Raw genomic sequence first — 15577 nt, forward strand, 5'->3', positions numbered from 1 at the left:
CCTGGGTTCAAATCCCAGCCCCACCACTTGCTGGTTGTGTGGCCCTGTCTCTGAGGGACACTCTGGCTACACTTTTTCCAAGACGTATTCATCAGTGCTTTTGCCAGTCTGTGGTATACAGGTCTTGTCATTTCTATGTTCCCTTGAATACAACAAGCAAAGCAACAAAGCTGCTGTCCCATGACTCCCACGTGGGCAAAGCAGAACCGCCCCACAATCGTTCAGAAGCTGCTCACCAGGCCTTTCTTCTGAGGGTCTTCTGGGTGTATTAGAATAGCCAAACTTTCAACTAATAACCAGGTGCCACTGACAAGTCCCTTCCCCTTGAATATGGGTTCACAAGTGTGTTCACAGCAGCTCAACATGCAAAAGGCCCCGCTGCTAAAACCCAACAGAGGCCCGTGTTGGACGTGCATGTTCCTGCCTGTAAAACACCCCTCTGGTCCACAGGCGTGACATCCTATCATGTGTGAAGTCTGGAGTCTGGAGTCCTGGCCCATCCCCGCTCCAGCTGGGACCAGGGCAAGTAGACCCATGGGTGGAACTTGCCTAGTGCCCTGAAGATGGCAGGCAGACTGGAAAGGGGCCACCAGACCAAGTGCCCACTGCCTTCTAGCTGACACCCGTGGTGTCCCTGTAGGGCAGAGTAGAACTGTCCCCCAGGGTTCCCGAGCGTTACAGAAGCCCACGGCCTCATCTGTCTTTGTGGAGTGAGTTCAAACCACCCGTCCTTAGGTTAAAGCTGAACTCTTTAACTGCCGCACCACAAGGACTTCTCTGAAAGAGGGTTTTTGAAACAGAGACAATAAAACCACTGGCATTATGTAAGTCCCAACTCGCAGTGGCCCTCCATAGTGTCCCCAAGGCTGTCAATCTTTACAGGAATAGGTTTCCCATCTTTCTTCTAAGGAGCAACTGGTGGATTTGAAGTGTTGGCCTCTTAAGACATCACATCCTAATCCACCAGGGCTCCTCAAAAGAAGGCCAGGTATTCTTTAATGTAAGAGGTCCCCTAGTAATGGGGAGACTTGGGCAGGGCAGCACAGAGCCCCCCTTCATGCTGAGACAGTCGGTTGAGTCCTGTCCCCCAGGAAGCAGTGGCTGACGGCCTGGGGGTCAGTCACTCACAGCAGCTAGTCCACTCCGTTCCCAGGGACAAGGTGTGGGCTGTGCCCCCGGGACAGCCTAGACAGAGGCTTTGATGCACCCCAGGATCGCCCTTCACCTCTGTGCCTCACTCTCATCAGGGCACCCACACTTCTGCCCTCTATGATTCTTTATAAAGCAAAATGTAAAGACCATGTGTTTTGTTGCTGTATTGTTGTTTATCCACCAAATTTGATCTATCCTTAGCCATCTCTAATTGTTCACAGACAGTCAAAGGCCACCTTACAGCGAGGGGTTAAAAACCCTCAAACTCTGAAGTCTCTGTGGTCAGGTCAGCTCCCCCTCACAGCAGACACCCCCCTCAGGTTTCCAAGCCTGTGAATTGTAAAAGCAGGTGCTCACCCACCTTTCTCCCACAGAGCCACTGGAGGGCTCGAACCACGGGGGATGCAGGACAACCCTCCACCGCACCCTGTTAGCTGCTGTTGTTGTTAGGTACCATCGAGTTAAGACCCATAGTGACCCGATGAACAGATCTGAACCCTGTCCTATCCCATGTCATCCTCACAATCTCTGACCATTGCTGCCATCACTGTGTCAATCATTGCACCAAACCTCCGCCTCTCCAAGCACGGTGCCCCTCTCCAAGGAATTGCCTCTCCTAGCAACATGCCCGAAGTATATGAAACGAAGCTTCATCACTTTTGCCTCCAAGGGATACTCTGGCTGCACTTTCTCCAAGACGTATGCCTATTGGTTGTTTTGGCAGATCATGTGATATTCAGGCCTCTTCTCCAACACCACAGCTCAAAGGCATCAGTTCGTCATATGGCATCCTTATTCATTGTCCAGACTTCAGATGCATAGCGAGTGATTGAAAAGACCATGACCTGAACCAAGTGCACCTTAATCCTCAAACTGCCATCACTGCACCTCTGGAGGTGTCCCTGACTGCAGACTTGCCCAGTGCAATATTTCTCCTGCTTTCCTGGCTGCTGGTATCAGGGGTGTTGATTATGGAGCCAAGTAAGATGAAGTCATTGACAGGTTCAATCCTTTCTCCATCTATTGTGATGTTGCCTATCAGTCCAGCTGTTGTTAGGAGCTATCAACTCATATCGACCCTACTTTCAACAAAATGACACCCCCCCCAAGTCCTGTGCCATCCTAACAGGCACTGCCATGCATGCGGCCACTGTGTCCACCCATCTTGTTGAAGGTCTTCCTCTTTTATTTCCTGACCATCTGCTTTTCCAAGAATGATATCCTGCAGGAACTGATCCCTCTGGTAATGTGTCCAAAGGCCGAGATGAAGTCTCGTCATATTCACCCCCAACGCACATTCCGGTTCTACTTCTTCCAAGGTGGGGTCAGTCCTTCGTCTGACAGTCCAAGGCATCCTCAATGCTCTTCCCTGGTCCCTTCACCGAGACGTGTTAAACCAGCGGGTCGTTCTCCCAGCTGGAGAACATCAAAGAGAATCCCGGGAAAAATCTTTCTGGGAGTATCATTAACCAGCATCTTGTTTAGTGCTTGCATCTTTGCTACAGAGTGGAGAGAATGTTCCGGAAAAGTGATACATTCATCATTAGGGTCCTATACACGGGGGCTGTGTCTGTCCCACGAGCTATCCCCCGTGCGTGCATGGAGGGACGAGACTGACCAGCTCAGCCTCCTGTGACCCAATTGCACAAACCAGTGTGTGTCATCGCCCCACAGGCGGACAGCTGAGCCTGAAGGTGCATTGCTCAGAGGTGATCGAGATGTCTGCTCCACTGCTACAGAGTCAAAAGGTGAACCTTCCTTCAACCTTGTCTGGAAAGCTTTGTAAATCAATCTAAATGCAGCTTCAACAGATACCAGCTCTCAACTGAAGTCAATCTACTGGTCAATGAAACCACAGGACAGCAGTCGGTGAATAGGTCTAACGCTCTCAGTATATTTTATCAATGTTGCTGTTCCCTTTAATTTCTGGGGTCACAGGCACCATCTCCAGAGATCAGGCTGCCTCGTTCAAACCTGGATGTGCACTTCACAAAGAGTTCTTCTCCAAGGAGGAAGCGGGGGTGGGTATGGTTGTGGAAGGAAGGACATTCTGTAGATGTTTCACTGTGGGGTTGGAGGTGGAGTGTGGAAGCCAAAAGAAAAATCTAGTCCCACTTGTCAAGGCATTTTCCAGATTTCACAGGTCCAGGCCTTGTCACACAGGATGAAAGCTTGTGGCTGTATCAACTAGAATCTGCCTGTGGCCTAGAGTGAACTTCACACAGTTACCCTTTCTTCAGAGGGGAACATCTTGTCCTTATGGGGGTGGGGATACTACCCCCTCTTTTTTCTTAAAGCTGTCAGCTCTCACCAACCCCATTTTCTACTGAGTTAAGATCAGGCAAAGGCGATGCACCATTTCTAGATGATTCCTTAGAAGCTCAACTTCCCAAGATCCTCAGCAGACATTTATCCAATGCCCTGTGGGGAGAAGGTGGGCACCCACTCTCTCTTCCTTCCACAAGCCTCCCTGGCGTAGACTGTGTCATCTACAGACTTAATCTTGCTTGTGCTGTTGCAGATGCCACCAGCCTTCACTGAAGGAGGCAGGGAGTCTACTAAAGAGTGTTTCCTCAACAGGACTAATCTTGCAGGTTCTGGAGAGAGATCTCTCTACTGGAAGGAGCAGACTGGGGCCCACACAGCATGCTTCAGCGCCATGGACACTCTCAGTGTGGACGGGATTGTGTCCACCTCAAGTTAGGTGGAAGTCCTGACCCCTGCATCTAGAAATAGAACCCTGTTTAGAAACAAGAGTTAATGAGGCCACACTAGGACCAAACCTAACCCTTTCTGGGGGTGTCTTGCAAAAAGAGCTGAATAGGAGTTGAGCAGTGCTAGATTAAATATGGACTAACAGAAGAACAAAGCCGTCTTTGATGTTCAGCCAGAATGTGCCTTGGAAACAAAAGATGAGATGGCCACTCGTACTTTGGACTTGTTATCAGAGGGACCAGTCCCTGGAGAAAGACATCACATCCGGTAAAGAAAGTCAAAGGGTTTTACCCTCAACACGATGTTTACCCTTTGCATTTACCAATGTTTCGGTTGTGTGAACACAACACAATGGGCTCTCGCAATGATGGACTGGACGGCGCAAGGCTAGCAATGTTTCACTCTGTATTACGCAGGTTTGCTGCTCTAACCTTCCCCACTTCCCGGTAACCACGCCTACATAAATTCCTTGAGAAATGCCCATCAAGGTAATTGAATGTGTCAGAACCCATTCCAATCACCCAACAATGACAACAACACAGGGGGTGTGAGTGGAGGAGAGAGAGAGAAACCATGTGAGAAACTACCTACGAGCCAAAAGATGTCAAGGAAATCCCAGGGCTCCGGTCAAGGAAGACCCTCCCTAGCCTCAAGGCCCTTAAAACGGCAAGATAGTGAATCCCTGGCTTTTCTAGGACCCGTTCTGTGGTGGTTTGTGATGGCCACCCTAGAAGGCAAAGATGCTCCCTAAAAAGCACATTACTAAGCCCTGGCTTGTGGCTTCCACACAGCTGGGCACAGGGACCAGGACTCTGCCTGGTCAGCAAGTTCTTAGGACTTTGAGAACCCCTGTCCAGCAGGCCCCGCCATGTGAAGGCCCCTCTGTGACCTTGTGGTCGATTGCTCTCAGGAGCAGGCATCAGGGCTTTCCGGGAGTGTAATGTCAGCTGTGGGCTTTGGTCACTGACTTTAGTGCACAAGCAAGTCTCCTTCTCCTGAATCCATTCTGACTCACAGTGACCCTGCACAGCAGAGTAGAACCGACCCAGAGCTGACCCTACAGTGGGTTTTCAGAGGCAGTTAATCACACAAGAGGAGATTGTCCATCCTTCTCCCTGGTGGATTCGAACAGCATGCCTTTGGGATTGCAGCACAGCTTCTTGCCACTAGGCCACCAGTGCTTCACCCTCCTAGGGCTCCTTAATTTTTGTTGTTGTTGTTGTTGTTGTTGTTGTTGTTGTTGTTGTTGTTGTTATCATGAAATAAAGATACTTTCATGTATCAGAATGCATTAGATGCTCCTTTGCCTCTGGGGAGCTGACTTGGGGTTTGTGCGTTTGCATAGCGGTGTTGAAGGAACTGTGCTTTGGAGGGTAAACCTCATTTGGGGAGGAGGTGTGATCTCTTTATTCCTGGATTTGGTCTCCTAGTATTCTGTTGTATGTTGCTCATTGTTAGTAAGAAGGCGTGTTGGCTGGTGGCTTTCTGGTGATGTCTTTGGTGTCATAGTCCTTTGATCTTGTGCATGTTTGTGATGCCTCTGGTCTTCAACAGGAAGCTCGAGCTGCCTGGCAGGTAAAGAGCTGTGCTGCCAACACAAAGGTAGACAGTTCAACTCCACCAGCTGCTCCTTGGGAGAAAGATGAGCAGCCACCTCCCGTATGATTTACAGCCTCTGAAAACCCGCTGGAGAGGCAGCTTTGAATCAGTTCCTACAGAACAGCAACAACAACTAATCTTCAGTGACATTTGTACTAAGGGTTCGTGTCCAGGCCAATCGTCTGACTTAATGGTTAAGTACCTTACATAGGTAACTCCTTGCTCGTGTTATTAGAGCATTTTATTAGGTTTAGGAGTGGTAGACACTCTTCAGTCCCTGTGTTTCTCTAAAAGTCTGGTGACCAGCTACTCTGTAGGAGAAAGAGAGACAACCTCCTCCTACGCAATTTACAGCCTCTGAAAACCCCACTGACAAGTCAGCTGTAAGTCAGTTCTGACTCAATGACACACAACAAGAACAAAACAATACTCTTGCCTGTCTAGCCTCCAAATAACCATCATAATCTTTTTTCTTTGTCAAGACACTTGGTGAGTTTTTAATCAGAATGGCACTAAATCCTGAACTTGGCTGAGTGAGAGGAGACCTTTTTTTAAGTTCCACTTTGCCACCCCAAAAAAACATGTTCTTGTAGACACACGTGTGCTTTCATCCCACAGGTATTTCTTTTTTACGTGTCGCATGCACTTAGTGATAAGGTTATCCTGATTTTTTAAAAATTGCATTACTGCTATGTTTATTGAATGCAGAAAATGAAAATGACTTGAAGCACTTACTGCAGATTAAAGGCTGCAGCCTTCAGTGTGGATTTCACCTTGACATCAAGGAAACAAAACCTCTCCCAGCTAGGCCAACAGGCAACATCATGATTGGTTGGTGGCGTGATTGGTGGTGATAAGGTGGATGTTGTCAAGAATTTCGTTTGACTTGGATCCACAATTAACACCCATGGAAACAGCAGTCAAGAAATTAAAAGATGCATTAAATTAAGCATATCTGCCATCAAGGACCTCTTCAAAGTGTTAAAGAGCAAGGATATCAGATTGAAGACTAGGGTGTTCCTGCCCTAAGCTATGGTAGTTTCAATTGCTTCATATACTTGCAAAAGTTGAATAAGGACCAGGAATAAGAAAAACTAAAGAAGGATTGATGCTTTTTCATTTCAAAAAAATATATATAATAGCCAAGAGTATTGAGTATGCCACAGAGTGCCGAATGAACAAACCTGTCTGCGTCGAGAGTGTAGCCAGGGTGCTTCTTAGAAGCAAGGATGGTGAGATTGCATCTCGTCACCTTTGGTCACTCTGTCAGGAAGGGCCAGTCACTGGAGAAAGACAGCATGAGAATGGTCACAGGAGAGAAAGCCCCTGAGTGAGACGGGCTGGCATGGTGACCAGCACAATGGGTGTAAACTCAGTGGAGACATGAGGCCGGGACCGAAAGGGGCAAGGTTTGATCTCATTCATTCATTCGTTTTAATGAAAGTTTACAAAGACTTAGGGTTTCCCTTCATTTATTGTTGGTTGCACTTTTCTCCCTGTCCACCCCCGCCCCTCCAATTTGATCTCTTTGAAAAGTAAAAGAAAAATTATTTTATTGTTACACAATCCCTCCCCTCAAGTCCACTCCACTGTGCAGCCTTCACTCTGGACTCATGGCAATAATACCTAATCATATATTCTTTTTAAATAGTACTCTCCCTCATCTATTTCAATGCCATATAAATTATTTATCCCCTCTTTCTGTCTCCCTCCAACCCTGATGTGAGTCCTGTTTAACAACAGTGGCACTATGCAATATTTGTCCTTTTGTGACTGAGATATTTCACTCAGCATAATGTCCTCCAGGATCACTCATTTTGTATAATTTCATGAGTTCCTTATTTTTCAACACAGCATAGTATTCCATTGTGTGACTATAACAGAGCTTCTCTATCCATTCATTCGTTGATGGGCACGTAGGTTATTTCCAACTCCTTGCTATTGTGAACAAAGCTGCAATAAACATGGGTGTGCATATATCTGCTTGAGTGGCAGTTATGGTCTCTTTGGGGTATATTCCCAGTAGTGGAATTGCTGGGTCAAATGGTATTTCTATTTGCAACTTTTTGAGAAAGCGCCACAGAGCCTTCCACAGTGGTTGCACCATTTTACACTCTCACCAACAGTGAATAAGAGTTCCAGTTTCTCCTCAACCTTGCCAGCATTTGTTGTTTGCTGTTCTGTTAAATTTTGCTATTCTGACTGGGATGAGATGATATCTCATAGTTGTTTTGATTTGCATCTCTCTTAGAGCTAGAGATTTTGAACATTTCCTCATGTGTTTGTTCAACATCTGAACGTCTTCTTTGGTGAAGTGTCTGTTCATATCCTGTACCCATTTTTCATTTGGGTTGTTTACCTTTATCTTGTGGTGGCCTTTGATCTCTTGTACATAGGGTTGTGTTGAGGGGAAGTTGACTCGTGGCATCTAAGGACAGCACCACTCTGACTGCCATTTCCTAACTCGCACTGTTGATGTGAGCTGAATACGCTCATCCTGGCCCTGGGCTGAACTCTGGATCATTTCAATCATTCCAACTGGTTCTTTTGGGCTTTCTAGACGTATAAACACCACTGTCTTCAAACTGTGATGATTTTGTCTTTCTTCCTGACACCTTTTTAGTTTTACATCTCTTTGCATTGGCCCCAAACGAGCCCTGGTGACACAGTCATTGAGCACCCAGCAGTTGACTAAAAAGTCTTTGGTTTCTACCTGCCGGCAATTCACAGGAGGGAAGATCTGGTGATCCACTCCAGTAAAGAGCGTTTCTCTCCCTCACTGTTGACAAGTCGGTTCTGGATCATGGCCTCCCTACAGGACAGAGTGCTGTCCGTTGGGTTTCTGATGCTGCAAATCCTTACAGAGGCAGACTGCCAAACCTTTCTCCCTGGGGGATTTGAACCCATGACCCTTTGGTTAGCATCTCAACACTTAACCCCTCTGCCACTAGCGCATCCCTTAAAGGTCACAGCCTAGGAAGCTCTGTGAAGCAGTTCGGCTGTCAAACAGGGTCTCTGTAAGCTGGAATCAGTTCAATACACAAAATCAAAACACACAGACGCAAACCTGAAGAAACACATCAGACGTGATGAGAACAGGTATCCGTCTACACCACCTCCCGTTTCCCACCATCGCAAAGTCCTCTTCCTCATGGGCCCTGTTCCTTCCGGTCTTTTTTAAGTTTTACTGGGGGTTGCAATTAATTTTGTCAACTGGTCCACTGACATGTTATGTTCTGTGAAGACTTCCTCATGATTATTAAATTGCCTCCGTTTCATTTCAATCACTCGGAAAACACTTTAATGAAGGTAATTAAAACGTCTCTTTGACAGCTCATTCTTATTTCTGTATGTGATTTACTGAAAATTCTCTGCTTAGGGAGGTGTAAACATGAAATAGCTTTGTTTTTTACACCACCCCCTCCTCTGTCCAGACTTCCCTCTCACTGCCTAGTGGGCTTCTGGAAACTTTAGTCAGATTCCTTCACTTCCTTATCTCCTTCAGTTTTCAGAATCATTTTACATCTCTGGTTTTGTCCTATTTTTTTTCTCAGATTTAGCAATCAAATGTTTAATAGACTTATCATTTGAATTTTTAATGCATGTACATTGTCGTGTTGTCGTTAAATGCCAACAAGTTGCCTGCGACTCATAATGACCTTATGTACAATAGCTCTGAGTCCTGCCTTATGCAGAGCCAGTCTCACTGACTCCACACACCTGTCCCCGTAACCCCAGTTACTGGATCAATCCATCTCATCGGGTCTTCTCTCCTGCATTGTCCCTCCACCCTTCTGAGCATGATGTCCTTCTCCAAGGACTGATCCCCCTAGCCACGTGGCCAAAGTAAATGAGATAGAGCTTCAAAATCCTACCCTCCAAGGAGAAACTTGGTTTTACCCTCTCCAGGACAGACTTGTTTGTTCTCTTGGCTGTCCATGGTATGTTCAATACCAGCACTTCAATATTTCCATTAAGTTAATCCTTACTCTATAACCACCCCAACCCACAGCGTAATAAACTCAGTGTAGACCCAGGCCATGGTGGGTGAGGATTGGTGCCTACTAATCCCCAGGGTCTTCATAGACTAGTTTCAGATGAAGATAGCCAGGCCTTTCTTCCTAGCTCATTTTGTCCTGGACCCTCCACTGAAGCTTGTTCAAATCACCCCAACACCCAGTCCCACTGGCTGATGGATGGTGGCGGCACCTGAGATACCAGGCCAGGAAGGAAGCCAGGTTCTCCCTCATGGACAGTGAGAATTCAACCCAGGAACAGCAAAACCCTAACCATCTGAAATTATTTGTCCTGTTAAAAAAAAAGAATTATCTCATCCTCTATAAAGCTTACTGCAATTGAGCCAGAACTGGCCCATAGCCGACCGTCCATGGGGCTTCTGAGACTGTAAATCTCCCAGGAGGAGAAGGCTCTTTTTTCCCCGCTAGAAGCTTCTACTGGATTCGAAGCACCGGAGTGGCATGGCCTGTGGTGGTACCTTGCATCACACAGAGGGACACTGCCCATCTTTCTCCTGCGTTGCCGCTAGCGGACTTGAACCACCTGCCTTTGAGTTGGCAGTGTTGCTCCTTCCCACCAGGCCACCAGAGCTCCAACAACTCAGAAAGACTCAGTTACCGGGGTTGGCTCAGACTTGGTGGAGGCTCAGGAGTGCCAGAGGAGAACTTCGCCCCTCAGGGTTTTCAGTGGCTGATTCTCGATAAGTAGTTCTATCTCAAGGTCTTTTCAGAGCGTCTTGGGGTGAACTTGACTCACGTTTTAATTAGTAACGGGAACAACAATCATTTGCACCACCTCGAGGCTGCCCACCTCTATCCCCCGTCCGCTGACCAGGCTTCCCAGCCATCACTGCCAGCTCTGTGGCATCCACAGGAGAGTGACTTCTGGGAGCGGTGGTCCCTATTCACAGCCCACTTGCTGCTGTCTGAGTGAGCACCCCAGACGGCTGGGGGGGAAAGGTGCTCTGGTGGTGCAGTGGTTACAATGGCTAATCTAAAAGTCATTGGTTCAAACCCTCAGCTGTTCTAAAAGAGGAAGATGAGGCAGACATTTCAGTAAAGACGTACAGACTTGGGGACCCAGCTGGCAGTTCCCCTCCTTCCTGCAGGGTCGCTGCATGTCAGCAGCAACTCAATTACAGAGTCTTTGCATTAGTTTGTTGTTGTTGTTGTTGTTGTTGTTTATCGTGGAGTCAGAACCGGCCCACAGCCGACCCTCAGTGGGTTTTCAGAGGCAGTCAATCACACGGAGGAGACTGCCCATCCTCCCACTGAGCAGCTGGTGGCCTCGAACCATGTGCCTTCAGGATTGCAGCACAGCTTCTTGCCACTAGGCCACCAGAGCTCCCTTTGCATTATTTAGGAGTGTTTGTTCAGACATTCCTCTGGGTCGTATAGCCCTGGTGTGCAAGTTGCCGTCCCGCGGTCACTTGTGGTTGCTGTGAGGCTGAACACTGTGACACTGGTGTGTCAAATGTGTTAATGGTTGGCTACCCAATGCGGACAGAGAGTGGGGTGGAGCTCCTCGATTAAAACAAGCGTGGAAGGAGGAGTGGCATCCACTTCCATAATAGCTTGCCTCTGGAAACCCTATGAACCTGGAGAGAGGATGAAAGGCACCCAAACGTCGAGGACTCTCCTTCATAGGGTCGCTAAGAGTCGCCTGCGACTCAACTCGACGGCACTTAACAACAACAACAACAACAACAACAACGACAACTCACAGGAGCACGACAGGTAGAAAGGGGGTCCTTCCAAGTCCAGAACCCAGAGGGTTCCCCTCCACTTCCCCATGATCTCCGCCCTCTCCACCTCTTGTTCTGTAAGAGGCAGAGCGCACAGCAGAGGGACACGTACACACACAGCCTGCCTGTCTCCCTCCTCCCACCTGCCCTGTCCTCCCCCACAGGCCTCCTCTGTCCACATCTGCGGAGGACACGTCCTGTTCCTGCAGCTCCTTCCTCAAGGCTGGTCCTCAGCTGGGTAGGGACATTCACAGGAGCCTGCTGGCTCTGCAGGCTGGTGGCCTCACCGGGGACTCCTGGGCCAGAGCAGCCTCTGACTAGGCCCAGGTGGGGCTGGAGCATTGCATCCTGGGAGCGCCAGCTCAGGTCAGACACAGCCCCTCACGCCCACTCTCCCTCTCTCGGGCAGCAGCTCCCCTCTCTTCTGATGACTCTCTGGGGATGCCTCCTGGTCCTAGCCCAGCGCTGGCTGCTGGAGGGTGCCACCCAGCCGCTCTCCACAAATTCTTACAGCAGCAGCTCTGGGCCACGTTATGCTGGTCTCAGAACCCCCCAGAACGAGTCAGGCAGACCTGGGGGTGAGCCACGGCCACATCATTTGTCTACCTGCCCTGTGAACTGGAGCAAAACCCACAGCTCCCCCACCACTAAAAGGGACAGTTATGGCACTGACCACACTAAGTCACAGGTGGACCATGCCCATTCTCAGTTTCCGGGTTTACAGTGTGTGTGTGTATGTGCGCGCGCGCACGTGGGCCAGCCCTGTCCCTTCCCCAGCACAGACGTGAACCCTGCAGGCCAAGTGCCCAGGGTGGGGGGCTGCCCCTCAACAGAGCCTGAGGGATGAGGAACAAGGAAGTTCTCACGGGTGCTCGCTCACTGAGCAAATGAGTCAGTGTTACTCTGCCCCATCCAGGAAGCACTGGTGGCCTAGTGGGTAAGCAGTTACACTGCCAACCCAAAGGCAGGCGGTTCAAATCCACCGTCTGCTCTGCACGAGCAAGATAGTTAATCTCCTCCCTCTTCTCGATGTAGTGTCTGAAAGTGCAGTGGAAAGTCAGCTATGAGTCAGTTCCAAGTCAACAACACCTAACAAGTGTCCCGTCCAGTCCCACTGCCCCCTCTGGACACTTCCAGGGGAGAACTCTGAAGTCATACCTGGAAGAAAGGAAGGATCTGCTGGAAACTTTGGAAGGCTGGGGGCTGGGGAGCAGATAACAAGTAAAATGCAAACAATCACAAAAGAAACATCTCAAACTCAGAATGGAGGTGGCTGAAAATGAGCAATAATTAAGGCAGAGGTAGAGAGGTTGATAGTTCCACAGGCCTCCCTGGGGGGGGGGCCTGCATGTGTGTCTCTGTGTGTGTGTGTGAGTGTGTGTGTGTGTGTGTGTGTGTGTGCGCGCGCGCGCGCATGCGCGTGCATGCTGTTAGATGCCACCAAGTCCCTTCCAGCTCACTCACAGCGACCTCATGTGACAGAATGCAATGGTCCGTGGGGTTTTCTAAACTGTGCTATTTACAGAGAGGGGCCCCGGTGTCACAGTGGATTAAGCATTGAATTTCTAAGGGGAAGGTCTAATCCACCAGCCTTTCCAGGAGAAAAAGTTTCATCATCTTTGCTTTTAAGAAACATTTTAGCTGTACTTTTTCAAGACTGCTGTTGTGTTCCATCCTGCGACTCATAGTGACCCCGTGGACAATAGCTCTGAAGCCTGCCCCACCTCTTCAGGGTCTTCCTCTCCTACACTGTCCCTGAACACCAAGGGAGCTCTGGTAGCCTAGTGGCAAAAAGCTGCACTGCAATCCCTGCAATCTCAAAAGTGCGTGGTTTGATCGACCAGATGCTCAGCTGGAGAAGGGGCACCCTCGTCCTGAGCCGGTCGGATCTGAGTCAACAGCACACAAGGGGGAAAAGAAAGAAAGTGAAGACCATCACGCAGAGGCATCAGCTCTTCTCTGTTCTCTCCCATTCTCTGTGAGCGTCCACGTGTGCATGTTGTTAGGTGCCCAGAGGACTCGTAGCAGCCCCACAGATCTGAACCTGCCTGACCCTGCATCCTCACCACCTCCGGCATGCTCGAGTCCGTTGCTCCAGTCACTACACCGACTCCTTTTGTTGAGGGTCTTCTCTTTCTCTGGCCCCTGCCTTTCCCAGCATGATGTCTTTTCCCAGGATCTGCCCCTCCTGACAACACACCCAGCGAGTAGGAGGCCAGGTCTCACCGTGCTTACCTCTCAGGGGCGCCCTGCTCACAATCCCGCCGAGACAGGCTTGTTGGTTCTGTGGCCGTCCACGCGACATTCAGCTCTTCTCCAGCACCCGATGTCAAAGGCCTCAACTCTTCTCCAGCCGTCCCTGTTAACTATCCAACTCACAGATGCTCAGGAAACAATTGAAAATACCATCACAAACAGCAATGAGATAGCATCTCACCCCAGGAAGAATAGCAAAGTTCAACAGAGCATCAAACAACAAATGCTGGCCAGGTTGTGGAGAAACTGGAACACTTATTCACTGCTGGTGGGAGTGTAAAATGGTTTAACCACTTTGGAGGCAGTATGGCCCTTTCACAAAAAGTTGGAAATGGAAATACCATTTGACCCAGCAATTCCACTACTGGAAATATACCCTAAAGAAACCAGAACTGCCACCCAAGGAGATATTTATTGCAGCTTTGTTCACAATAGCAAAGAGTTGAAAACAATCAAGTGCCCATCAACAAACAAATGGACAGAGAAGCTGTGGTATAGTCACACAATGGAATATTATGCAGTTCTGAAAAACAAGGAACTCATGAAATATTATGGGTGACCATGGAGGACTTTATACTGAGTGAAATATTTCAGTCACAAAAGGACAAATACTGCATAATGCCGCTGTTATAAAACAGGACTGACATCAGGGTTGGGGGAAAACTAAGAAAAGAGGGGAAAAACAGACGAGGGAGAAAAGTGTATAAAAGGAATATATGATTAAGTATCATTGGGTGACAAGAGTCCAGAACAAGAGCTGCGTAGTAAAGTGGACTGGGGAAGAGGACTGTCTAACAAGGAAAGATTTTTTTTTTCAAAGAGAAAAGCAAACTGTGGGGAGAGGAGTAGGGAGGAAAATGTGCAACAATGAACGAATGGAAATCCACGTTCTCTATAGACTTACATTAAAATCTCAACAAAGGGGAAAACAATTTTAAAAAAAAAAATACCATCACTTGGTGTAGGTGCACCTTAGTCTTTAAACTGACACCGTTTCTCTTTAACATCTCTAAAGAGGGCTTTGACAGCAGATTTCTAGCAGCATCTCTCTCCGCTCCCAGACAAAGTCATGTTCCCAGGGTTCCAATCTCAACATGTGTTTTGGGGAGGTGGACAGAGAGGGACACAAAGGCGACCTGGTGGTACAATGGTTAAGCATCCAGCTACTAATTGAAAGTTCAGCAGTTCGAATCTGCTCCATGGCAGAAAAGAGCTGGTGATTTGCTCCTGTGAAGATCACTTCCTAGGAGCTCCTACGGGGCAGCTCTGCTCGGTCATAGAGGGTCACTCCGAGTCAAAATAGACTCGCTGGCGCCTGGTAGCACCCGGGGGCACTGTTCAATCCATAACGAGGGTCTTATATGCTCCATATCCTATAATCTACAATAATGAACTCTACTGGTAAGAAATGATACTGACAGCCCCAAGGTACACAGTTCAAATCCATCAGCTGCTCTGCAGGAGAAGGACAAGCAACCTCCTGGGTGATTTATTGCCTCTGAAAACCCACTGGAGGGGCAGCCACGGGTCAGTTCCAACTCAACAGTACACAACAGCAACAACAATAATGGGCCATGTATTGCCATTCATTATCCTTTTATAGAGGTCATTGTCGCTAGCTAGGTGCCCTAGTGGTAAGAATCTGCGCTTCAACCCTGAAGGCACGTGGTTCGAATCCACCAGTTCCTCCGCAGGAGAAGGATGGGCAATCTCTTCCCATGCGATTATCCCCGCTGAAACCCCACTGGAGGGTCAACTATGTGTCAGTTCTGACTCGATGGCAAACAACAACACAACAAGCTCACTAGCTAGCCTTGGCCACCAGTGGATGGTAAGAAGTCCTCATGGAGTTTACATTTTCTTAGATGGATCTTAGCTGAAAGCAGGGAATACCAGAGGAATGTCTATCTGTGTTTCATTTACTATGCAAAGGCGTTTGACTGTGTGGATCATAATAAACTGTGGGTGACTCTAAGAAGAATGGGAATCCCAGAACACTTGATCGTTCTAATGTGAAACCTATACTTGGACCAGGAGGCAGTCGTCGGAACAGAGCAAGGGAACACTGCATGGTTCAAAATTGGGAAGGACATA

This window comes from Elephantulus edwardii, unplaced genomic scaffold (genome assembly GCF_000299155.1).
Source record: "Elephantulus edwardii isolate Elephantulus edwardi_28Jun2011 unplaced genomic scaffold, EleEdw1.0 scaffold00127, whole genome shotgun sequence".
Classification (NCBI taxonomy): domain Eukaryota; kingdom Metazoa; phylum Chordata; class Mammalia; order Macroscelidea; family Macroscelididae; genus Elephantulus; species Elephantulus edwardii.